Below are 26,147 nucleotides of genomic sequence, written 5' to 3'. Positions count from 1 at the left end.
GTGCACCAGATTCTTTCCCTGATTCTGCCACCAGCTTGCGGGGCTGCTAGGCCCATCAGTTCACCGATCAGTGCGTCAGTTTCCCGGCCTGTAACACGCGCAGGGGAATGTTGTAAGGGGGTGTGATTTGTATTGTGGCCATGGGTCCCAGTGAGGATCAGGGGCCCAAGGTTAGGTGCTGTGCAGACAGACTCAGTTCCCAATCCAAAATCCTTACAATCTAATTGAGAACAAGTCTCAACAAATTAATGTAACTATCAAATGATAGGAAGGGAGGAGACGGCTAATGCTAATAAGATCGTGCAGTTAATAGGCCTGATTCGAGTGCCATTGAAATCTATACCAAAATCAAATGTAGACTGTAAATTCTTCAAAGCAGGGTTTGTCTCTTACCATGCGTTTGTACGGTCCCTAGCATCCTGGGGCCTGATCCTGGCTAAGGCTGGTGGGTGCTAATGTAATAATAATTAATAACAGAGAGGACCTTAAAACTTTCTCCTTAAACATTAATCCTTAACAAGCAACAATAACCATCTGTCCCTCTGGCTAAATTGATCCCATTAATACCTTATGAAGCAGACACTGAAATGTTACAGGCAACAGATGGGGGAGTATGTTCCTAACGAAGGGTTCTGGGCCAGTGACGGTGCAGTGGTGATCTCACTCGGCACAGTGCGCTAATGACTGAAATGTCACGCTCCGCACTGGGACCGAGCAGGCCTGCCTCTGTCCGTTGTTAAATGGGGTGTTTGTGATATACCCTGGCCTTTGTCTTGGCCTGGGAAAACCCAAACAATCCGTTCGTTCATTCTCTGACTGAGCGGGATTTTTGGAGGAGGAAAGAAACTAGCCCCAGCTTGGTTGGAGCTGACTTCTTTTTGTTTGTTTCTCTTGAAATACCTCCATCCCACAAAGAGGGGTGTGGGCCACATTCATCGCGGCACCCACACGGAGCTCAGAGGAGGGAGGGGAAAAGGGGGCAATGGTAGCTTTGTGTCAACTCTTCGTCTCCCCTGTTCTGGTCCCCGGCACAGGTTACAGCAACCTTGGGTCTCCCCTGCCTGCTGCTGTCCCCAGGGGGCTGTTCCAGCACCTGGTAATAGCTGGAGCCTGGTGGTGCTGTGGTCACATCCCAGTGCCACCACCCTGAACATAGGGGACTGCAACAGGAGGTGGCACAGAGTCGTTAAACTGGATCTGTGTCACCCAGGGAAGCCCCTTACACTGAGGGAGTACTCAGGGGGCCAGAACCATATGCTTTTTTTTTTGCTGGCAAAGCTAGTGCCAAGAGGATTGAGTGTGGTGCTTAACCACACCTTATGGGTCTGATCTTGAGAGGAAGGGGCTCTGTATCACCCAGGATCAAGCCTCAAATGATCAGCCCTCTGCCCCCTTCTGCCACACTGAATTTTGTCCTGTCAGTGCTCATCTAGGAGCTGAATTTTGCAGCTGACTCTTCTCTCTCCAATAGGACAAGCCAGCGCCTTGGGCCTCCTCAGCACCTCTGCTCTTTGTGAGGGAACTGGGAGGTTGCTAGATCTTGGCCCACCTCCCAGTTTCACAGCTCACGCCCATCTCGCAAATTGTGTGGCGTCCAAAAGTGGCCGAGGAATGCTATCTTCTTTTTTTCCCCCCCAGTTCTATTAGAAAAAGTGCAATTCCATCTTGTAAGCTTCCAATTTTCCTCTCTGTGGGTGTCTGCTAATTAATTTCACAAGCCATGGCCTGAAGAGGTGGGGAAGTGGCGCTCTTGTTAATCTGGACCTTTTCCATGAAACTGGGCCAGTCGGATTTTGTTCGTTGTAGGCTGTAGCTTGCCTTAGAGCCCCACTGCAACTCTCTCTTCACTGAGGGCAGGGGGGAATAAATAGCTTCGGGGGTTGGTTAATGGGATTTGGAGCCCTTCACCTCTGGCTTGCTACTTCGAAGCCAGCAGGGGTCATAGAGTCATAGAATATCAGGGTTGGAAGGGACCTCAGGAGGTCATCTAGTCCAACCCCCTGCTCAAAGCAGGACCAATCCCCAATTTTTACCCCAGATCCCCCTCAAGGATTGAACTCACAACCCTGGGTTTAGCAGGTCAGTGCTCAAACCGCTGAGCTATCCATCCCCCACATGATCGCAATGCCTTACCCGTGGCTACTCATGAGAGACATGAGTCTCAGTCCATAGGCCAATAGACATACCAGTGATTAAACTGACCCATCGATGGTACTTTATGTGGCCCTTGTTACCATAGTATCTGAGTACCTTGCAGTATGAATGTATGTATCCTCACAACCCCTGTGCCCTATGGAAGTCCTATTATTCTTATTTTACAGATGGGGATGGAGGCGCAGATTTTAAAGGTATTTAGTTGTCTATCTGCATCTTTAGGCAACTAAATACCTTTGAAAAATTTGGTGCAGAGAAATTAAGTGACTTGTCTAAACTCACACAAGAAGTCTGTGGTGTAGCAGGGACTTGAACCCCTATCTTTTGAGACACAGGCAACCACCTTACCCACCCTTGCTCTCCAGCAAACATACAGCCCAAGGTACCTTGGAGTGAGGGAAACAGAAGTGCGTGCGTTCGCTCTTATACATATCAAGATGCTCAGATCTTACAGTGCTGGGTGTGAGACAAACAGAGACGTTGTCCATGATTCCAAGGTGGGGCTGGTCTCCAAAAGGGGTCCATTTCCTTGTGGAGAGAGAGAGACGTTGGATCAGATGCTGGGTACTTTGTTCTAGAGCAATCTCCTTTGCTCTATGAGCCCCTTTGAACAGCAATATTACCCAGTGAAAGCTGAGCGCTCATTAACTCACAGATGTAGCCTAGTACTTCCAGGACATCCGTCACCAGCTTTGTTCAAAACTCCAGCCAGACTGTTCCTCGCCATCAATGCATCAGGATGCTCCGCGATTTAAATTCTCCCACAACACTTTACAGGTGGGGTTTTCAAAAGCGTTCGATGCTGGCCTAACTCTGCTCCCTCTGAAATCTGGGGGAGTTTTGTCGTTGACTCCAGTGGGAGCAGAGTTAGGCCAGCATTGCGAGTTTTTGAAGATCACACCCTACCTCTTAGGAGCATACACCCAGGATGCCACTCATGAGTCAGGAGGTATGGGTGTCAATCAGAACCAACCCCAACCAGTGTTCCTGTGTGTGGGTGCTGGGGTACCTTCCCCTTCCTCTTGGACTGCTGTGCAACACCAAATGGAGCCCCCCACTCTTCAATATAATGGGTCAAGTGTCTGCTAGTCGCTTCCCAGCACTTGTTCCCACACAAGTACTCAATTAACTCCGCTGAGTATTGTGAGTCTGCTGGATCTGTTCTGTGGAAAATCTGATCCCTATCCACTAATCAGTAAGAAGAAATGTATATTTGTTATCTTTACCACTGTTGTTACACTCCTATCAGCATTTGGTCATCCCCTAGGATTCACCGTCTCCGGAGCAGAGCTGGAGAGTAAAGATGAAGGGACTCGCAACTTTCCCATGGATAAAAGGCCAAGTTTTAGTCACTAGGGTGCACGGGGTCATGTTACCTGTTATTTCAGAGCACTTGGGTGTTCAAGAATCGCAAAGTGTTCCAGAAGTTTAGTACAAATGGGGTTTTTTTGTCCAAAAATTTATTCTGGAAATTTGTTAGCCACTTGTTTCAAATGTTTCACAAAAAGAAAAGGAGGACTTGTGGCACCTTAGAGACTAACAAATTTATTAGAGCATAAGCTTTCGTGGGCTACAGCCCACTTCATCGGATGCATAGAATGGGACATATAGTTATATACACACATACAGATAAGTTGGAAGTTACCATACAAACTGTGAGAGGCTAATTAGTTAAGATGAGCTATTATCAGCAGGAGAAAAAAACTTTTGTAGTGATCATCAAGATGGCCCATTTAGACAGTTGACAAGAAGGTCTCTGTTCAAACCCAAGTGAATGGTAGCTAGTTTGCAGATTAATTCAAGCTCAGCAGTTTCTCCTTGGAGTCTGTTTTTGAAGCTTTTCTGTTGCAAAATTGCCACCCTTAAATCTTTTACTGAGTGGCCAGGGAGGTTGAAGTGTTCTCCTACCGGTTTTTGAATGTTATGATTCCTGATGTCAGATTTGTGTCCATTTTATTCTTTTGCGAATCATTTTTGCAACAGAAAAGCTTCAAAAACAGACTCCAAGGAGAAACTGCTGAGCTTGAATTAATATGCAAACTAGATACCATTAACTTGGGTGTGAATAGAGACTGGGAGTGGCTGGGTCATTACACCTATTGAATCTATTTCCTTAAGTATCCTCACACCTTCTTGTCAACTGTCTAAATGGGCCATCTTGATGATCACTACAAAAGTTTTTTTCTCCGACTGATAATAGCTCATCTTAACTAATTAGCCTCTCACAGTTTGTATGGTAACTTCCAACTTATCTGTATGTGTGTATATAACTATATGTTCCATTCTGTGCAGCCGATGAAGTGGGCTATAGCCCACGAAAGCTTATGCTCTAATAAATTTGTTAGTCTCTAAGGTTCCACAAGTCCTCCTGTTCTTTTTGCGGATACAGACTAACACGGCTTCTACTCTGAAACCTGTCAAATGTTTCAATCATCCAGTCAGGGAGCAGAAACAAGACCACGTGACACAGGTGAGAAGCATGAATGACAAATCAAGAAGAATTAGGCTGGACAGCTCGGAAACAACCCAAATCCTGAAAATGACTTGCCAGAACTATTCAGTGCACATCTGTGAATCCATGTGCAGATGCGTGATAGGATTATTATTTATTATGGGTATTCCAGTAGTGCTTACAGTCTGCAATCCTAGATCACAGCCCCATTGTGCCAGGTGCTGCGCATATGCAGGAAAGAAAAGACTGCCCCTGCTCTGAAGAGCTTACCGTCTAAGTATGAATGTAGGATCGGTTGACAAATGATTTGCTAAACGAACACTGGGTCACATTGGTAATGAATATTAGTCTAAACTAACAATTGGACCAGGAGGTTGACTCGGATGCAGTGGCTGGATTTAAAAGTGATGCGGAACATTCTGAGCAACAGTGACATTTCTTCTTACAAAGGTTAAAACAAGGGCAATCCAGCCGGAAGCTTTAAGCAAGAGGGATCATTTGCAGGAGCGAAGACAACAATCGCTGCCAACGCTCGTGGGCAGTAGCGCACAACAGGTCGGATGCACTGCGGGGCAGGGGGACTGCCCTCCTCGGAAGTGTTCGGTACTGGGCTGTCCATTGCTGGAGGCTGGATGCCAGGCTTGATGGAGCGGTGCTTTGACTGGGTGCAGCATATCCCTTCATGCAGCAGATCGAGAAGTCAGCGGCATTGGTCAGCATTCCTCTCATTTCTTACATTATTTACTTTCCTGTTTTCCTTTGTCTCGGCGGCCGATCGGTCAGAGCAAGCAGAGCAAATAGAAAGAGAATTGTGGCTGCTGCAGGAATATTACAGCAATTAGAAAGGGCCGTAAATAGTTCCTTACATATGAAACCGCTCATTGAAATTGACAAGCACCCTTTTTTCCCTCTCCTCCCGCCGAACACAATGCAGCCTCTTTCACGCTCATAAAGACCATCTCTTTTTCATTCCTGCCAAGGATCCTGCATGCTCAGATCAATACGCTCACAGGCTGAATGAGACCTTTCTCCTTGCTCTGAATGTCTTGTGGATAGAATTAACACTGATTGAGCATGTCACTGTCAAACTGCAATTTAGAGAGACATCATGAAACCATGCTGGGCTGGCACTGGTCCAGCTGTCAGATGCAATAGAAAAATAACACAGCTTCATCCAACACAACAGCGCACCAGTTTATATCTCCTGGGTTAAGTATTTTTGTGCTTCTTGATTTGACTCTTGGGTATGATTAATAAGGTACCAGAGACACTTGATATTCCATATCCCTGAGTGAGGAGCGACCCTAGGGTACTTCAGAGGGTCAGTTTGGATGAGTGCCCAGTGCCCAATAAACAAGCCAACTGGTTTGATAAATTTATAAACAAGATTATATGACGTGGTTGCCTGGATAGCAGTGGACTGGACATGGTAATCCAGGAGGTCCCTATGTTCCTAATTCAATAAGAACATACGAATGGCCACCCTGGGTCAGACTAATGGTCCATGTAGCCCAGTGTCCTGTCTTCCGACATTGGCCAGTGCTAGATGCTTCAGAGGGAATGAACAGAACAGACAACCATCGAGTGATCCATCCCATTCCAGCTTCTGGCAGTCAGAGGTTTAGGGACACCCAGAGAATGAGGTTGCATCCCTGACCACTTTGGCTAATAGCCACTGATGGACCTGTTCTCCAGGAACTTCTCTAATTCTTCTCTGAACCCAGTTATACTTTTGGCCTTCACAACATCCCCTAGCAATGAATTGTGTGTTGTGTGAAGAAGTACTTCCTTGTGTTTGTTTTAAATCTGCTGCCTATTAATTTAATCAGGTGACCCCTGGTTCTTGTGTTATGTGAAGAGGTAAATCACAACATCTCCCTATTCACTTTCTCCCCACCATTCGTGATTTTATAGACCTCTCTGATATCCCCCCTTAGACATCTCTTTTCTAAACTGAACAGTCCCAGTCTTTTAAATCTCTCCTCATATGGAAATTGTTCCATTGGATGCCCTGTTCCTTATGGTCAAAAACTGGCCAAGATGCAGAGCAATGATGAACTGAACACCCAGATTTCAGATGGGTCCACGAATACCCTCATCTCTGGCTTCTGCACACCTGAGTTAGAATTCTGTCTCTGTACAGAGCTGCAGTCACCCCAGTGTCTAGGGACTGAAGCCTCATGTGGACATCCCTTCTTCTGTGGTTTCTGGGTAGTATTTGGGTTGGGACAGAGATGCCATGCGAATGGCTGGCATTTAGGCTCCTTGGGGACTCAGGTGCCTCCTAGGAGTGGAGTGATGTGTATGTGAGACCAGTGGTGGAGTAATGGTCTGACGGGTCCCAAGCACAAATCTGAAGAGATTCCCCACCCACATGCCATGAATTTATTGGACGAAATTATTATTTTTTATTATGGTGGTGCCATGAGGCTGACTGAGAATGTGGGTCTGTAAAATGGGGTCCTCGGGTGAGCCGAGAAGCTTAGTGGTTATCGTCCACTCGGTCATGAGGCAATGGTAGGGGAGCCCGGGCTCACCTACTCCATCAGGCTCTGACCCAGGGCCCTAGGAAGGTTTGGCCCCTGGGAGGGGCCCGCTAAGCTACCTTTCCTGGGTTGCTTCTGACCACTTCTTCCTTCCATCAGCTTCTGGTCCCAGATAAGGAGAAAAGCTGGGGTCTACACACAATTCTGTTCCGTCAGAGAGGCTTCGCCAGTTCCTTTTGGCAGGAGCCGGCAGGGTAGGTCTGCGCTCCTCCCCAGCCCTCCCCCTTCTGAGCTGGGATGCTCCCTTTTCAAGCCTGTCTCCAGCTGGAGCATGCTTTGCTGGGTTGGAGTGGGGTTGAATATAGTCCTTTAGCCCCTTCCATCCCAGTGTGGGGTTTGTATACCCCATCACAGGGTCCATTGTGCTAGGCGCTGTACAAACATAGAATAAGAGGCAGGCTCAGCCCCCAAGAGTTTACAATCTAAATTGAGAATCTATGTTGTGTAAAAAGGCAAAGGGTGGGGGGAAAGGCTAAAACAGGCAAGCGGCGTGATCAGTGTCCTGACATGTTAGTCAAATTCTCTGCCCTGTGGTTGGCAGGAGGTCAGCCTAAGTGTTAATAATGGTCCCTTCGGGCTGTAAAATCTGAGACTGCGCAATGCCCTCCCTGAAGCCCTAACAAGTTTGTCCGGGTCCAGCTGATTTCCTGGCTACTAACAGAAGGTTAAGATGTGACTTGCTCACAGTCGGATGGTACCTGCTTGGGAAACAGAAATTTGCTAACGGAGGGTTCTGCTGTATTAATTTAGAGGGAACATATGGACCAAAGGTGTTAATATAACCCACTCACTGTCCAATGTTAAACACTGATACGCAAGGTTCAGGGATTGGTATGCAGCCACCCCAACCTGCTTAGCACCAGGGGAAACATGCCATTAAAGGTCCTCTTATTAAAGATACAGAATAGAAGGGAAAACAGCTACAGCATTTGAAATGTAAAGTGTTAACTAAGGCTGGCATTTTCATAACACGCTTTGTTCTCTTTCCCGCTAGCTGGCGAGAGTTAGTTATTAGAAAAACCCCACCCCTCTCTGCTTGACGTCGTTAGATGGTATTAAAGATTATAATAACTGTCCTTTTGGGGAGAAGAAAAGGCGTTAGTGGTGGTGGTGTTTCTGTTAAAGTCTGATCTCATTTTCTAAGACAAAACAAGACAAATACACGCAAAAGAGGAGGAAAAAGAACAGCAGGGATAGAAAATGCAGCTTCTGTCTCTGGCATTGACTCTCACTTGCAACCTCACTGCTGGGAAAACACTGGTCCAGGGCATGGTCTGATCAGCCACTCCGAGACCTGACAAACTCGTACAGGCATCGGGTTGTTTAGGGCTTGCATCAGTATTGCAAAATACACAGGTTTGGCTGATTAAGCCAGACTCTTATTAAGCAGAAGGAAAAAGGAGAGGGACAGGAAAGAGAAGCAATAAAGTGGGGAAGGAAAAGAACCCACAAATGGGAAGTGTGTGTGTATATGTGTGTGTGTGAGAGAGACAAAGTCACACATCCCAGGTGGTAGCTGGAATTTAGCTGAAGGTAGTGATGTAATTTGGCTTCCTCTCTGTAGCCCAGTCTCTAGACATCTCTCAGCATTAGAATAAAGAAGGTCTGGGATCCTAGGAGATAGTGTGGATGGCAGCCATGATTGTCAAGGATAGAAGTGTAGGACTGGAAGGGGCCTTAATAGGACATCTAGTCCAGTCCCCTGCACTCAAGACAGGGCTACGTAATAACTAGACCATCCCTGACAGGTGTTTGTCTACCCTGCTCTGAAAACCCTCCAATGATGGAGATTCCACAACCTCCCTGGGCAATTTATTCCAGTGCTTAATCACCCTGACAGTTAGGAAGTTTTTCCTAATGTCCAACCGAAACCTCCGTTGCTGCAATTTAAGCCCATTGCTTCTTGTCCTAGCCTCAGTGATTAAGGAGAACAATTTTTCACTTTCCTCCTTGTAATAATATTTTATGTACTTAACCTATCATGTTCACCCTTAGTCTTCTCTTCTCCAGACTAAACAAACCCAGTCTTCTTCAATCTTCCGTCACGGGTCATGTTTTCTAGACCTTTCATCATTTTTGATGCTCTCCTCTGGACTTTCTCCAATTTGTCCACATCTTTCCTGAAATGTAGTGCCTGGAACTGCATGCGATACTCCAGCTGAGGCCTCATCAGCATGGAACAGAGTGGAAAAAGTACTTCTCCTGTCTTGCTTACAACACTTGCTTGCTCCAAGAGAAAAATTTTCTCTCCTCTTTCTTTATGGAGCCCCAAAGGGAGTGATTGGCGGAAGTCTCTTTCTGGGGTGCAATCCAGATTGGTGAAGAGTTGGACCACCTCTTACCCTGCAACCCTTAAGTACCTTCATGCTTTGCTCCTGTAGTTCTCTGCTTGGGATACCCACAGTGGGCAACAAGCATGCACTGTATGTCTGTGTATTGGACAGCCCTGGTAGAACACTCTGGATCCAGGAGCCCGAGGCAATACTATAGACTTCCAATGATCTCCACCAGCCTTGGTGAGCAACCAGTAAGTTGATTCCACACTCTCCCCAGCCCTTGGTTTCCTCAAAAACATGTATTCTGAAAGGTCCCGTCCTGTCCTGGAACAATCAGAGGAATGTTCAGGTTTGTTGGTCCCTTAAAGAATCAATATCAAACAGTTTGTTACCTAACTGGAGTAACCAAACAGTTCAGTTCAAACTCAGCACAGGATTGGTCTAGATTAAAAATAAAACAAAATCTATTTAATTCCAGAGAGAGAGGTATTACATGGATTAAAGTCAGAAATGGTTGCAAGAGAAACAAAGATTAAAATACTTACTAGTGACTAAAACTTAACAAGCTAGACTGCATTCAACGTAAAATCCTCACCTCATGATTCCAGCTAGATGCTGACCGAGCTCCTGGGTCAGGGTCTATTCCACAAAGTCGAAGAGCTGTCTTAAATGAAAGACAGATAACTTTGGATTCTGTCCCCCTCTCTTTTATAGTCCATTGAATCTTCTAAATGGATTCTTCTGAAGGATACTTCCAGATAAAGGCGATTTCCGGCTGTGAGGAAGGCAACATGGAATCAGGTTTCAGAGTGGTAGCCATGTTAGACTGTATCAGCAAAAACAACGAGGAGTCCTTGTGGCACCTGAGAGACTAACAAATGTATTTGGGTATAAGCTTTCATGGGCTAGAACCCACTTCATCAGATGCATGGAGTGGAAAACACAGGAGCAGGTATAAATACACGAAAAGATGGGAGTTGCTTTACCAAGTGTGAGGTCGGTCTAATAAGACAATTCAATTAACAGTGGGATACCAAGGGAGGGAAAATAACTTTTGTAGTGGTAATGAATGTGGCCCATTTCAAACAGTTGACAAGAAGGTGTGAGTAACAGGAGGGGGAAATTAGTATGGGGGAAATTAGGTTTAGGTTTTATAATGACCCAGTCTTTATTCAGGCCTAATCTGATGGTGTCCAGTTTGCAAATTAATTCCAGTTCTGCAGTTTCATGTTGGAGTCTGTTTTTGAAGTTTTTTTGTTGAAGAATTGCCACTTTTAGGTCTTTTATTGAGTGACCAGGGAGACTGAAGTGTTCTCCTACTGGTTTTTGAACATTATAATTCCTAATGTCAGAGGGACGTGATTGTTCCCCTCTATTTGACATTGGTGAGGCCTCATCTGGAGTACTGTGTCCAGTTTTGGACCCCAGACTACAAGAAGGATGTGAAAAAATTGGAAAGCGTCCAGCGGAGGGCAACAAAAATTATTAGGGGTCTGGAACACATGACTTATGAGGAGAGGCTGAGGGAACTGGGATTGTTCAGTCTGCGGAAGAGAAGAATGAGGGGGGATTTGATAGCTGCTTTCAACTACCTGAAAGGGGGTTCCAAAGAGGATGGATCTAGACTGTTCTTAGTGGTAGCAGGTGACAGAACAAGGAGTAATGGTCTCAAGTTGCAGTGGGGGAGGTTTAGGTTGGATATTAGGAAAATCTTTTTCACTAGGAGGGTGGTGAAGCATTGGAATGGGTTACCTAGGGAGGTGGTAGAATCTCCTTCCTTTGAAGTTTTTAAGATCAGGCTCGACAAAGCCCTGGCTGGGATGATTTAGTTGGGGATTGGTCCTGCTTTGAGCGGGGGTTGGGCTAGATGACCTCCTGAGGTCTCTTCCAACCCTGATATTCTATGATTCTATGATTTGTGTCCATTTATTCTTTTGCGTAGAGACTGTCCAGTTTGGCCAATGTACATGGCAGAGAGGCATTGCTGGCACATGATGGTGTAGTGAGGCGGCTGCCCCACTCCCGCAGAACAGGGGTTGAAAGCAGCCCTGGAGAGGGCTGCAGCTGGGAAAAAGAGGGGAAGCAGCCACAGCTCTGGCCAGCCCAATCAGGGCCCAGCTGGCCCTTATAAGAGGGCTGTGAGCCAGAAGCTGGAGGAGTCTCACTCTAGCCTGGGAGTGGGAAGGGCTAGCTGCCTGAAAGCGAGGTACCTGAAGCAGAGCAGTGCTGGGGAAAAGCAAAGGGAATGGAGAGCGCCAGCCTGGTGAAGGCGTACAAAAGGTACTGGAGCTGCAGAGAGGCAACCCGGGGATAAGCAAAGGCAGCAGGTCCTACCCCCTTTCCAGTGATGAGTGGCCATTACAGACTGCAGTCTGCCCCAGTCAGCGGGGGCTAGATGATGACTGGCAGTAGCCACTGAGGCAAGGTGGGTTTAGAGGGTTGGGGGTTCCCCTGGAAGAGGAGACCAAGAGCATGGGGCTATTGCTGGGGCAGAAACCCAAGGTAAAGAGCACTGGGGTCCGGGAGGGGCACGGGGCCAGCAGCAGGTTAGACACCGGCCAGAAGGAGATGCTCCAAACACTGGAAAATAGCTAATTCCCAGACGACCAGCAGGAGGCGCTGCACCGGTGAGTCATCACATTGGTAGATGTGCAGGTGAACGAGCCCCTGATGGCGTGGCTGATGTGGTTAGGTCCTATGATGGCGTCCTTTGAATAGATATGTGGACAGAGTTGACACCGGGGTTTGTTGCAGGGTTTGGTTCCTGCGTTGGTCTCCTCCCCTGCCATGATAGTGTGTGGTTTGTCTCCACCCCTTGTTAGCTTGATGGCTCTGCTTATGTGATGTCAATACATTCTCATGGTCTTTCAAAATACTTCGGAAGTAACTCCAGGTGGAGAAACCACATTCCTTTGTTTAGAGTGGGCTAACTCCATGTTGGCTGGCAAACACATTTTAAAAATTATAATTTCAGTTTATGTCCATAGCTTTGCATCATTTGCTTGCACCCACATTACGTGATGATGTTAATAACCTGTGAATCAGGAGCTTTTCACTGACACCTAGCATGGCACTTAGATACATTTCATGACATTGAAGAAGTGGAATACACATGAACGGGTTAAGCCAGCTGCAGTTCATTACCACATATCAGATGCCCCTTGCTCTCTGCCTTTGGCTGCTCTTAATGTCACAGTAGAATAGCCCATTCCCTCATTTATTTTGTCCACCAATTAACTCCAATCTCTGACACACTGGTTTTGGTCCACTGTTTCCCAGTCCCACACATCTCTTGTTAACCAGGCATGATCTCAATACAGTTCTTGAATTATACAGCAAGCCTTTTTGTTTGGACCGATTCAGTCTTTCTCTCCCGTTTGCAACTTTTCCCAACAACATTTGTTGCTACAGGTTATTGTGACACTTGATGAACTTTCACTCACTTCTCTCAGTTGGGCTCACAATTAGCTACATTTGTCGGCCGAATTATCACAACAGTTCAATTTAGCAGACAAAAATACAACCAAAAATCCTGGAAGTTGAAGCTAGACAAATTCAGACTGGAAATAATACACCCATTTTTTAACAGGGCGGGCAATTTATAGAGCTGAGAGAACTTAAAAAATGTCCATCCTCTGGGAAATGCTGACATTTCAACATTTGCTTGCATCCCAAATTGGAGTTGTATTTTGAGAGCTTCATTCTCTAGGCCAGGCTCCGTGGCCGGGCTACATCTTCCATAATGCACATCGCTCCGGGCGACTCCCATGCTGTGCCACGCAGCTTGGTGGGAGAGGTAGTGTCAGCCGCCCGGAGCGAGGGCGGTCTAGCCTAGTGGTCAGAGTAGGTGCCCGACCTAGGGGTTGGAGCAGGCATCAGGAACCAAGGACTAGGGTCAGAGCCTGAGTCAGCACTCAGCCAAAACCACAGGTCAGGCAGGGTATCAGGCACAGAGGGGTTCAGGGAAGGGGCAGGACAGAGGCAGGACTGATTGCAAAGCAGGAGCAGCAGGAACAAAGTAACCCAGGAGCAGGCACAGGGGTGGGCTTGGGCAGCTAGCAAGTGGCTATTAATGCTGGCTTAAGAGCCAGCCTGCTGGCCCTTCCAGCCAGGCAGGTGGCATGGCTAATCAGGCAGCTTGCTGTAAGGCTGGCTGTACAGCTGAGGCTGTCTGAGGACTAACTCTGCTGCAGACCCTGACAGGTGATCACAGAGTTCAAGGCCAGAATGAACCACTAATTCATCTACCCTGAGCTCTTGGGTAGCCACCAGATAGCATCCGAGCATAGAGGAGTTTGGAGACTGGAACTACAACTCTCATAAAGCAACGGGCATGTGATAAGAAACATGGTTAATGTTGAAATGACTTGAAACAATGTGTTTCAGATCATTTCAACAAATCAGACTGCCTGGTTTGGGTCAGATTGACCCGATATGAAATATTTCATTTTGATTTTCGGCACAGTCAGAACTCTCCCACGGAAAACTTAGATTGTTGCAGAAACTGCATTTCCCAGTGGAGAATCATTCTGACAGAAACTTCCCAGCCAGCTCCAGTAATTAACTATTGGAACAATTGAGGAAGGGCCATGGTGGATTCTCCATCACTGGACACTTGTACATCTAGATTGGATGCTTTTCTAAAAGACAAGTTCTGGGTTCAACCACAGCAAGAATGACTACAGGGAAGTCACATGGCCTGTGATTACAGGAGATCAGATTAGATGACCACAACGGTCTCTTCTGGCTTGATGATCGCAATGTCTACGCTACACACTAGGAGTGCGATCCTCAGCTCACCCAGACCTACTTGGGCTAGCTCTCCTCTGAGCTCGTGCGCTAAAAACAGTAGCGAAGCCGTGGTAGCATGCGCAGGGGTGGCATCTTGCTAGCTGCCCGAAGCACAACCCCGCCTGAACCTTGTGGGTACATATTTGGGGTGGCCCGAAGTACTGCAGCTACGTTGCTATTTTTAGCATGCTAGCACAGATGAGAGCTAGCATGAGTCTGGCTAGGCAAGAAGGGAATCACACCCCTAGCATGGACGTAGCCTCTGCGTTTTGAACAAACTTTCATTCCAGGGGGTTAACTCACTCACCCCTCCCACCCCCAATTTTCCAGGGGACACTACACCCACTGGCCAACAAAACTACTGCAGATTAGGTGCAGAGGGTCTCACCCTCTGTGCCATTCAGTCTTTGAAACTTTCGCTGGGGGGCAGGTTACCCCATAACTGCCTGTTGCGGGGTTTTTGTGCACGTTCCTCTGAAGCCTCTGGTGCTGGCCATTGTTGAAGACAGGCCATGGGACTAGATGGTCCGTGGGTCTGATACGGGATGGAAATTCCTATGTTGCTAATGTGTGTGTTGCCACTGACATCAGGAGGAGGAGGATTGGACCCCCCTTTTGGACAGATTGTGGTGCAGGGGGGTTGGCTGCAGTTTACCCATGATTAAAAGTAGAATTCTTTCCAGGATGTATTTATCTGAGCTGAAATGTGGGACAAAACACAAAGGGGTGCTGGGTCTATAAAGATGGGCATTAATCAGCAACCCACGAACACGGCAAGGGCAGCCCTCTGTCCCTCCAGAGTAAAGAGAAATGCGAATGCACGTAGTGATAAGCAATCAGCTGAGATGAAATTTTAAGCGCTCACTAGAAATGATCCCTGGACGGCAGGGTGATTTTTCTACAGCCCGGGCAGCGCGGTTTTGAATTGTAATCAGCTGAGAAGTCCTCCCCAGACACACAGCTCCGTCTTCTTAGAGGAAAATGTTTTATGATGGACAGTGGAGGGGTGTCCTCGTGACGTATCTCCGTACATTGCAGCTGTACAAGTCATTCATCCCAATCGCTTGCTGTTGCTAATGTTCTGGCTCTTCTGTGTGGCCAGCCATAAGCCACTGGCCTGAGTTGCTTCATCTCCACCTCCAGCGAGATCCGAGCTTTACCTGTTAATTCGTTCCCATTTGTGTCCTGAGGCCCAGGGGCGCTCTGGATCTAGAAAAAGGCACTATAGTGATGAGTCGGCATAAATATAATAGATAGAAGGAAAGTTATCTGCCCCAAATAGCACACAGTCTATGAGCCTGACCCGCTGGCCATTGAAACTAATGGGATTTGGATGAAGCTCTTCAGGACAAGTTCTGCTCTGTATGGTTCATGGCCATCAGGTCAAATTCTGCTCTCGCTTACACAGGTGTAATTCCACAGTAACGGTGCTGATGAAGAGATGTTATTCCAGATTTACACCAGTGTAACTGGGAGCAGAATTTAGCCTCGGTGACAGGCTAATGGAGAATTCCCAAAGCCGCCAGGATGTTTCGTGTAGTTGAATCTCACTCTGGCAGCTGAACTCTGAAAGTCTTCACAGCAGAGCTGAATTCGGACAAGAAGCACACTGTGCACCTAACCCCCGACCTGCCGCTTCCAGGTGTTGAGCTAACTCAGCTCTGCACCTTGCAGGATTGAGCCCGCTCAGTGTGGGCCCTGATTCAGCAAAGCATGGGCTTAAATCCTCCCCTAGTCAGAAAAACACTTAAGTGCATGCTTAGGTACTTCGCTGAGCCAGGGCCTTAGAGATGAGTCTGAACTAAGCCCCTCCTAACTTCAGGGGTGGCTGGATCTGAATCCTCAGCTAGAGTTTTCCTCCTGGTAGGAATTCAGAAGTTCTGCATCTAGTTCAGCCATGGCTGAAATCACACACGAGCAGTTATACAAGGTTCTGGCCCAGAAATCCTGCAGGCCCAGCTGGTCTCTGCTGTTCCAAACCCCATGACTACTGTTTCTGCTGGCTCTGAACCCTGAGCTCTGCGAAGACCCTGAACCTGACCCAGATGGGATAAGTGACCCCCCTGGCCCTCCTCCTTCCGAGAGCTCTGGCTCCATTCCCACGGGCAGTAGGGCAAAGGGAGCACTACAGAAGGGTCTGAAATGTTCAGTGGCTTTTAGAAAGGCAGGAGACAGGAACAATCAGGGAAAGGATTTATGGCAAGACACTGAGGCTTTGTCATGGTATGACATTTTATTGTGTGTCTGACGGACTATCATGAGCCCTGTGATTCACCCGAGTGAGCCTGGCTCAGGCTTTTTGATTGCATGCTTTTCTTTTGTCTGCTGGGCTTTTATTTACTGGTGATTTTATGTTAATGGGATCATGCATTTAGGCAGAATCTCCCTCCCCTTTGAATAAGTTACTGCTGTGGTTAAGTGACAGCACACCAATTGCATTGTGGGTAACAGGAACATCTGCCATGCATCAATCAGGCGAAAAGAGAAAGCACCCATTTCAAAGGGGCTGAAGGACAGGGGACTGGGTGGCTCAGGAATGGGAGATAGAATTGCCAATGAGAGGCTCTTTCTTAGACCTTGTCTCAGCAGATAAAGAGGGACTGATCACAAACTAAAAAGTTAATGATAGCTTAGATGCAAGTGATCGTGACTTGATCACATTTGTGCAAACACAATACAGTCCAGACGAGTGATCTATGTACTTGATGCTTTAAAAGGGCCAGCGTAACAAAGCTGAAAACAATTAAGAGCCAGATCAACTGGGAGGAAGAATTTAATCAGAAATATGTGAATTGGAATTAACACCACTTTACTAGTTGCCAAAAAAGCCACATTTGAGGCAGAAGGCTGTATTAGTAAACCAATCTGGTTTAGAAGGGAACTGAAGGCAGCTATAAGAAATAAAATAGTATATGACAAATGGAAGAAAGGAGAAATTGATAGTAATGAATATCAATCAGAAGCTAGTGTAACTTTAGCGCCCTCGTGGCCAAGATGGAGTCTGCTCCTGCAGGCAGCTCTTGCCAAGAGAAGGCGCGCGCAGGAATGCAGCAGGAAAAATCCCTTCTGCCCCAGGGGCACCTGCTCCAAACCCCCCAGAGTGAACACACACACCCACCGGAAAAGTACAATGGATATAAGAAAGGGAAATATTTATTTACAAAGGGATCAGAGGAGAAAAACAACAAGGGGAAATGTAGGGGGAGCAGTAGAACAGGGTTGCATCCAAATCAAGGCCCCACCGGCCCAGTGGTAGCACAGTCTGAAAGGGCAGACACCGAGCAATGTGTCTGCACACAGAGTTCAGGAAGCCTGAGCAAAGGTCCAGTCCAGTGCTGAGTCTTGGGTGCTCCTGGTCATCTTTGGCGCCAGTGAACTTTCCCCAACAAACCCCTCCAGTGCCCTCTTCTGCCGCTCTCTGCAAAGCCACACAGAGCAACCACCTCCCCACTTAACTAGCTACAGCCTCCCTCCTTATTCCCAATGCAGAGTCACAAGCCCCAGGACTCACAGCCCCATGCAGCTCTGGGCAGCAGTGATCCTGGGTCCAGCTCCGGCCTGTCCTTCTCGTGCGATTCCCCCTGGCACAGTGCTCCTCCTGGCTCCTGTCCTGGCATGTCCCCGATCGGCCGCTCTGTCCTTCCCAGGCTTCAGGCAGGTTCTCTGCTGCTTCACTTTGTGAGGGTCTGCTTGCTGAAGCCCTTCTCTCTCCCTCCAGCTCCAGTGCCCCACTTGGAGTTTCCCCCCTTTCTCTCACTCTCCCCCTCCCCCCTTAGGAAAAAGATTTAAAGGGGCCATGCTCTCTAAACCCCAAGGGGTTACACTAGGAATTGCAGACAATTGATAAGGGAAGTAAAGGGACACAAGGAGAAATCTGTGGCCAGCAGAATTTAAGACAATAAGGAGTTTTTAAACTATCTTAGGAACAAAAAGAATCCTAACAATGTGCTGGTCCATCACTAGAGAGAAATGGAAGCGTTATCAGTAATAATGCAGAAAAGGCAGAAGTGTTCAATACATGTGTTTTGTGTCAAGCTCTCCTGCAATGGCTCAAGAGCAGGGGTCTCAAACATGCAGCCCGCGGGCCACATGTAGCCCATGGAGTTATTTCCTGCGGCCCACCATAAGCGCTGACTCTGTGGGTGCTGTGGAGCTGGAGCACCCGTAGGGAAAAATTAGTGGGTGCTGGGCACCCACCGGCAGCCAAGCTCCCCTCACCCCCTGCCCCTTCGCTCCAGCGTGCCGCATATCCCTGCTCCTCCACCTACCTCCCAGTGCTTCCTGCAGCCAAACAGCTGTTTGGCGGCGCTTAGGACTTTCCAGAAGGGAGCGGGGAGGAGTGGGGACAAGGCACGCTCAGGGGAGGAAGCGGGGCGGGGATTTGGGGAAGGGGTTGGAATAGGGGCAGGGAGGGGGCGGAGTTGGGGTGGGGACTTTGGGGAAGGGATTGGAATGGGGGCAGGGAAGGGGTGGGAAGAGGCAGGGCAGGGACGGGGCCTCATGGAAGGGGTAGAGTGGGGGTTTTGCAGTCTGTTACCAACCAATTTTGAAGTTCTCAGCTATTTTGACTTGAGAATTGGTGTACAACTACAGAAAGGTGCGCATCTGTGCTGTGCCAAGAGTACTAGACCACAGTGGTGATATCAGAGAGAACTCAACTAATCACCACCCTTTCTCAACAGCTAGTTTGCATGCTACTGTTTCATTGGGTTGTATGAGGGAGACTTCACAGATGGTGGATTATTTGGCTCTACTGCCACACCCTTGTGCCTAGCTGCCACCTCACATATCAACACAACCATGTACACAACAACACAACCAGCAAGTCTGAGTATAGATAGCCCCCCGTCCCAGCACACACCCCTTATTTGCACCAACACAAATCAACCAAAATCTCCCAGCACAACACAACCCAGGCACAAATCAACACAGCTTCCCATCACCACACCCATTTGCCCACTCTCACTCATACTTACCATACACTTGAGTGGCTAAGTGGCAAGTCCTTTGCTAGTAAGCGTATATTGGGCTACTGTGACAACACAATAAAAGTCAGAAGAAAAATCACTGTAACATACTAAACAATTTAAGGGTGTAGAAAAAAACGTATATATTATATGAGAAACCGTACGTGATCCTCTCATTAAAAGATTACATGATAACACATAGTCTCAAAGGGGCAGAGAAAACGTTGTGTGTGCAACCCTAATTCTGGCACGTGTGCTTAACTGTGGAGTCTTAACATTCTCTTAGCCCTGGTTTACACTGGGGGGGGTGGGGATCGATCGAAGTTACGCAACTTCAGCTGCGTGAATAACGTCGCTGAAGTTGACGTACTTAGACCTACTCACCGCGGTGTCTTCACTGAGGTGAGTCGACTGCTGCCGCTCCCCCATGAACTCCGCCTGCATCTCTCGTGGCGGTGGAGTACAGGCGTCGACGGGAGAGCGCTCGGAGGGTCGATTTATCGTGTCTAGACTAAACGCGATAAATTGACCCCTGCTGGATCGATCGCTGCCCACTGATCCGGCGGGTAGTGTAGACATACCCTTAGTGTGGAATGTGGTACAAGACTGGTTTTGTCTCAGGATATCAAACCTAATATTGATGCTCTGGTTGATGCGAAACGCTGCCAGCTAAGTGGCCGAAAATGAAATGACTATCAAAGTTAGCACTGACTTGTCGCATTACAGTTTTTAAAAAGTGAATACATTGACTTTTAATAGCATACTATATTACTCTTCTTTTTTTTCATTTTTGACTATACTTTTGTATTGTTGTATGAAAAGGTTTCAGTGATGTGGCCCTCAGGCCAATGTACTCGTCCTCATGTGGCCCTCCTGGTGATTTGAGTTTGAAATCCCTGCTCAGGAGGATAAGCACCAACCTCAGGGCAGCCTGTTAAGAGGTAGGGCACAAACCCCAAATTTGTTGTGAGGTCTATACTTAGATGTCACCAACCAAGTAACAAGTGTAAACTCCTCAGGCTTTATCAGAGCCTAACCATGGAGTCACAGACAGCCCCCTTGCCACCCAGACAAGCTTGTCTTTGTGACAGATGGTCTCTTACACTAAAAAATCACAATAATGTTCAGGTTACTCCCAGTCCCAAGGAGCTGGTCACTTACCCCATGTTAATTGCACCTTAGATATCACACCAAAGACAACATTTATACACACAAGAGTTACAGTTTTAAGTTTCAAACTGTAATAGAAGCTTCTATAATAAGCAAGATCTATATGTCCCTTAGAGCTAACCCAGGCTAAACACTGAGGATCACTTGCTTATGCCTGGAAAATCTTGCCCCCCAGAGTCCAAGCAGCATACAAATAGTTTCTCCTTGTCAGGGACATTTATTCCCTGCCCCCCTTCTCTGAGTTGCCAGCTTAGCTGATGAGAGGAATTCTTTTGCAGGTCTCCTCTTCATGGGTTTGGGGGATAGCAATCAACAGAGTCTTTTGCCCTCTTTGATGTTCCACAATAGTTTGTTTGGTGTTGATGGGTCTTTTCTGTGGGGCAGGTCCTAACACCTTTTGTTGTGGGCCAGCATGTCACACTAATGAATGCCTCTCTCCTGTTTGGTGATTTAGGGCTTGTCTACATTACCAGCTGGATTGACAGGCAGCGAGCAATCCAGCGGGGGGGTCAATTTATCTCATCTAGTCTCGAGGCAATAAATCAACCGCCAAGCACTCTCCTGTCGACTCCGGTACTCCATCAGAGCGAGAGGCACAGGCGGAGTCGACAGGAGAGCGTCAGCTGTTGACTTACTGCAGTGAAGACACCGCGGTAAGTAGATATAAGTACGTCAACTTCAGCTACGTTATTCACATAGCTGAAGTTGTGTAACTTAGATCTATTCCCCCCTCAGTGTAGACCAAGCCTTACTCATGGCTTGTCTACATTTAAAATGCTACAGTGGCACAACTGCACCGCTGTAGTGCTTCAGTGTAGACACTACCTGCACCAACGGGAGGGATTCTCCCATAGACATAGGTAATCCACCTCTCTGAGAGGTGGTCCCTAGGTCGATGGAAGAATTGTTACATTGACCTAGTGCTGTCTATACAGTTACAGGTCAGCTTAACTACACCACTCAGGACCTTGCATCCAAGAGTTTTAAAGGAGCTGGATGAGGAGCTCACTGGACTGTTATTCGTTTTCAATAAGTCTTGGAACATTGGGGAAGTTCCAGAAGATTGGAAGAAAGCTAATGTTGAACCAATATTTCTGCTGGAATACCATGTGCAGTTCTGGTGTCCACAATTCAATAAAGATGTTGAAAAATTGGAGAGGGTTCAGAGAAGAGCCATGAGAATGGTTAGAGGATTAGACAACATGTCTTATAGTGATAGACTCAAAGAGTTTAGTTTAGCAAGGAGAAGGTTAAGGGGTGAGTTGATTACAATCTATAAGTAACTATGTGGGGAACAAATATTTAATAATAGACTCTTCAATCTAGCTGAGAAAGGCATAACACAATCCAATGGCTGGAACCCAAAGCTAGACAAATTCTGCCTGGAAATAAGGAGTAAATTTTTAACAGTGAGCGTAACTAACCATTGGCACAATTTATCAAGGGTCACGGTGGATTCTCCATCACTGGCAATTTCTAAATCAAGACTGCATGTTTTTCTGAACGATCTGCTCCAGGAATTATTTTGGTGAAGTTCCACGGCCTGTGTTATGCAGCAGGTCAGACTAGAATCTATGAACTGCGGGGACACTCTTGAATTTAGCTCAGGTCAGTAGAAACTGAAAGTCAGCTGCATTTATGGCTCTGTGGGGACCTATGTTAAATTATTTGTATTATGTTTATTATTCATACTAATAATAATATATGTAGGGGTCTCAATCAAGGATCGGGGCCACATTGTGCCAGGCACTGTACAGACTAAAATAAGGAGACAGTTCCTTCCCCGAACAGCGCCCTGGGGGATGTTCAAGTGAGGAGCTGAGTAAGGGAAATGTAAGAGGGATGAAAGCTCAAGCTGGAGAAGGGCAGAAGTGGGTTTCCAGGTGTACTTTGGGGGGTTTGTTGGGGGGGGGTGTGTGCCGGGGAGGCCCTGTGAGTCCTGGGCCCCAGAGAAGGTTGAATTTAGGTAGGCTGTGGGAGAGGCCTGCTGAAAGGCTATGGAGGAAGACGTGCCAGGAAAGCTGCAGCAAGGAGTCTGACCGAGCAGACTTTGGGAGAGTGGTGGGAGAGAGTGGGCTCCCCCACCAGCCCCCCTGAAAAGGGGATAAGGGTGACTGAATGTCCTCAGACAAGGGATGTGAAATCCACGTGTAGATGAAGGTTAGTACAGTTCCAGCACAATGTATAGCTGACATACCTAAGGCTTGCTTCTGGAATGGCCTCGGGCAATAGTCCGTGCCTTTACATGGTAATCCAAGACCATTAGACTGAAAGCAGTGATCCTGTCTTTCTGGGGGTTTCAGTGCACCGAACTTCTCTGTGTGCCACCACTCAGGTACCACAGTGACGGGTGACCTCAGAGGAATCTAGATTTCAGAGGGAACTGTGGCTGCTCCGCACACCCGCCTCCCCAAACCATGATGTTTAAGTCTCTGAATATGGATTTAAGTGCTTAACTTTAGGCACCTTAGTGTGAAAAATTTGGCCTTTGTGTTCGCAAAGCTGTCTCAGCTGATGGTGCAGGAAGGTGTGTAGAAGTGCCATCCATTGTTTTATGGCATAAGCATTATGTATCTCGCCCTGCTTGGTTTTTTTCCAGTTCATAGAATCATAGAATATCAGGGTTGGAAGGGACCTCAGGAGGTCATCTAGTCCAACCCCCTGCTCAAAGCAGGACCAATCCCCAATTAAATCATCCCAGCCAGGGCTTTGTCAAGCCTGACCTTAAAAACTTCTAAGGAAGGAGATTCTACCACCTCCCTAGGTAACGCATTCCAGTGTTTCACCACCCTCCTAGTGAAAAAGTTTTTCCTAATATCCAACCTAAACCTCCCCCATTGCAACTTGAGATCATTACTCCTTGTCCTGTCATCTTCTACCACTGAGAATAGTCTAGAACCATCCTCTTTGGAACCACCTCTCAGGTAGTTGAAAGCAGCTATCAAATCCCCCCTCATTCTTCTCTTCCGCAGACTAAACAATCCCAGTTCCCTCAGCCTCTCCTTATAAGTCATGTGTTCCAGACCCCTAATCATTTTTGTTGCCCTTCGCTGGACTCTCTCCAATTTATCCACATCCTTCTTGTAGTGTGGGGCCCAAAACTGGACACAGTACTCCAGATGAGGCCTCACCAATGTCGAATAGAGGGGAACGATCACGTCCCTCGATCTGCTCGCTATGCCCCTACTTATACATCCCAAAATGCCATTGGCCTTCTTGGCAACAAGGGCACACTGCTGACTCATATCCAGCTTCTCGTCCACTGTAACCCCTAGGTCCTTTTCCGCAGAACTGCTGCCTAGCCATTCGGTCCCTAGTCTGTAGCGGTGCATTGGGTTCTTCCGTCCTAAGTGCAGGACCCTGCACTTATCCTTATTGAACCTCATCAGGTTTCTTTTGGCCCAATCCTCCAATTTGTCCAGGTCCCTCTGTATCCTATCTCTGCCCTCCAACGTATCTACCACTCCTCCCAGTTTAGTATCATCCGCAAATTTACTAAGAGTGCAATCCACGCCATCCTCCAGATCATTTATGAAGATATTGAACAAAACCGGCCCCAGGACCGACCCCTGGGGCACTCCACTTGACACCGGCTGCCAACTAGACATGGAGCCATTGATCACTACCCGTTGAGCCCGACAATCTAGCCAACTTTCTACCCACCTTATAGTACATTCATCCAGCCCATACTTCTTTAACTTGCTGACAAGAATACTGTGGGAGACAGTGTCAAAAGCTTTGCTAAAGTCAAGAAACAATACATCCACTGCTTTCCCTTCATCCACAGAATCAGTAATCTCATCATAGAAGGCGATTAGATTAGTCAGGCATGACCTTCCCTTGATGAATCCATGCTGACTGTTCCTGATCACTTTACTCTCATCTAAGTGCTTCAGGATTGATTCCTTGAGGACCTGCTCCATGATTTTTCCGGGGACTGAGGTTATCTAAGCATTTGGGGTTTGACAGTGGCTTTGTCACAACCCAGAGTAAAGAGCAGCGTGTATTCACCCCTGGAGCAGAGCAGACAGAGTCCTAATCTGGTTCCTTGTTCCTCCAGGAGAAAACAACCCACAGCAGCCCTATCCTCGGCCTGGATCGCCTGCTGCTTTGCACAAGCCCAGCTGTGCTAGCCAGTTCCTTGACTCCACCCCCACCCCCACCCATCTATGGAGGCGGTTCAGTCCCTTATGCTTTGACCCATAGTACAGCTATCCCAAAGAGGGGATTAAGGGGTTACGCTCCCTTTGCATGCGTGTGTACTGTGGGCCTCAGAGAGAAATACCCAACTCCAATATAGACACTGCTTTTCATCAGTAGTTCTCAAAGTCCTTTGCAAAGGAGGTCAGTATTGTTAAAAGCATGCTATACTCAACGAAAATATGAGGGCAAATACAGCCTGCCACTCCCAGGGGTATGTCCTACACAGAACATACTATAGCCGGGTAGAATTAGTGGGGGAAGCAAAAGTGGATGGGAATCTGGGAGGCAGTGACCATGAGTTGGTTGAGTTCAGGATCCTGACGCAGGGAAGAAAGGTAAGCAGCAGGATACGGACCCTGGACTTCAGGAAAGCAGACTTCGACTCCCTCAGGGAACAGATGGCCAGGATCCCCTGGGGGACTAACATGAAGGGGAAGGGAGTCCAGGAGAGCTGGCTGTATTTCAAGGAATCCCTGTTGAGGTTACAGGGACAAACCATCCCGATGAGTCGAAAGAATAGTAAACATGGCAAGCGACCAGCTTGGCTTAATGGTGAAATCCTAGCGGATCTTAAACATTAAAAAGAAGCTTACAAGAAGTGGAAGGTTGGACATATGACCAGGGAAGAGTATAAAAATATTGCTCGGGCATGTAGGAAAGATATCAGGAGGGCCAAATCGCACCTGGAGCTGCAGCTAGCAAGAGATGTCAAGAGTAACAAGAAGGGTTTCTTCAGGTATGTTGGCAACAAGAAGAAAGCCAAGGAAAGTGTGGGCCCCTTACTGAATGAGGGAGGCAACCTAGTGACAGAGGATGTGGAAAAAGCTAATGTACTCAATGCTTTTTTTGCCTCTGTTTTCACTAACAAGGTCAGCTCCCAGACTGCTGCGCTGGGCATCACAGAATGGGGAAGAGATGGCCAGCCCTCTGTGGAGATAGAGGTGGATAGGGACTATTTAGAAAAGCTGGACGTGCACAAGTCCATGGGGCCGGACGAGTTACATCCGAGAGTGCTGAAGGAATTGGCGGCTGTGATTCCAGAGCCCTTGGCCATTATCTTTGAAAACTCGTGGCGAACGGGGGAAGTCCCGGATGACTGGAAAAAGGCTAATGTAGTGCCAATCTTTAAAAAAAGGAAGAAGGAGGATCCTGGGAACTACAGGCCAGTCAGCCTCACCTCAGTCCCTGGAAAAATCATGGAGCAGGTCCTCAAAGAATCAATCCTGAAGCACTTACATGAGAGGAAAGTGATCAGGAACAGTCAGCATGGATTCACCAAGGGAAGGTCATGCCTGACTAATCTAATCGCCTTTTATGATGAGATTACTGGTTCTGTGGATGAAGGGAAAGCAGTGGATGTATTGTTTCTTGACTTTAGCAAAGCTTTTGACACTGTCTCCCACAGTATTCTTGTCAGCAAGTTAAGGAAGTATGGGCTAGATGAATGCACTATAAGGTGGGTAGAAAGCTGGCTAGATTGTCGGGCTCAACGGGTAGTGATCAATGGCTCCATGTCTAGTTGGCAGCCGGTGTCAAGTGGAGTGCCCCAGGGGTCGGTCCTGGGGCCGGTTTTGTTCAATGTCTTCGT

General features: G+C 47.5%; 1 long non-coding RNA gene across 1 annotated transcript in view; it reads left to right on the top strand.

Moving 5' to 3' along the window:
* The first annotated feature begins 5,210 nt into the window (after window positions 1-5,210).
* The window catches only part of LOC141986020 (uncharacterized), a 41,847-nt gene continuing 20,910 nt past the window's right edge, over window positions 5,211-26,147 (top strand). The window contains exon 1 of the long non-coding RNA XR_012639105.1: window positions 5,211-5,318. This is a non-coding gene — a long non-coding RNA (uncharacterized LOC141986020). The remainder of the gene's footprint in view (window positions 5,319-26,147) is intronic.

Source organism: Natator depressus, chromosome 4 (genome assembly GCF_965152275.1).
Source record: "Natator depressus isolate rNatDep1 chromosome 4, rNatDep2.hap1, whole genome shotgun sequence".
In the NCBI taxonomy this organism is placed as follows: domain Eukaryota; kingdom Metazoa; phylum Chordata; order Testudines; family Cheloniidae; genus Natator; species Natator depressus.
This window is presented reverse-complemented; position numbering and strand designations above follow the sequence as displayed.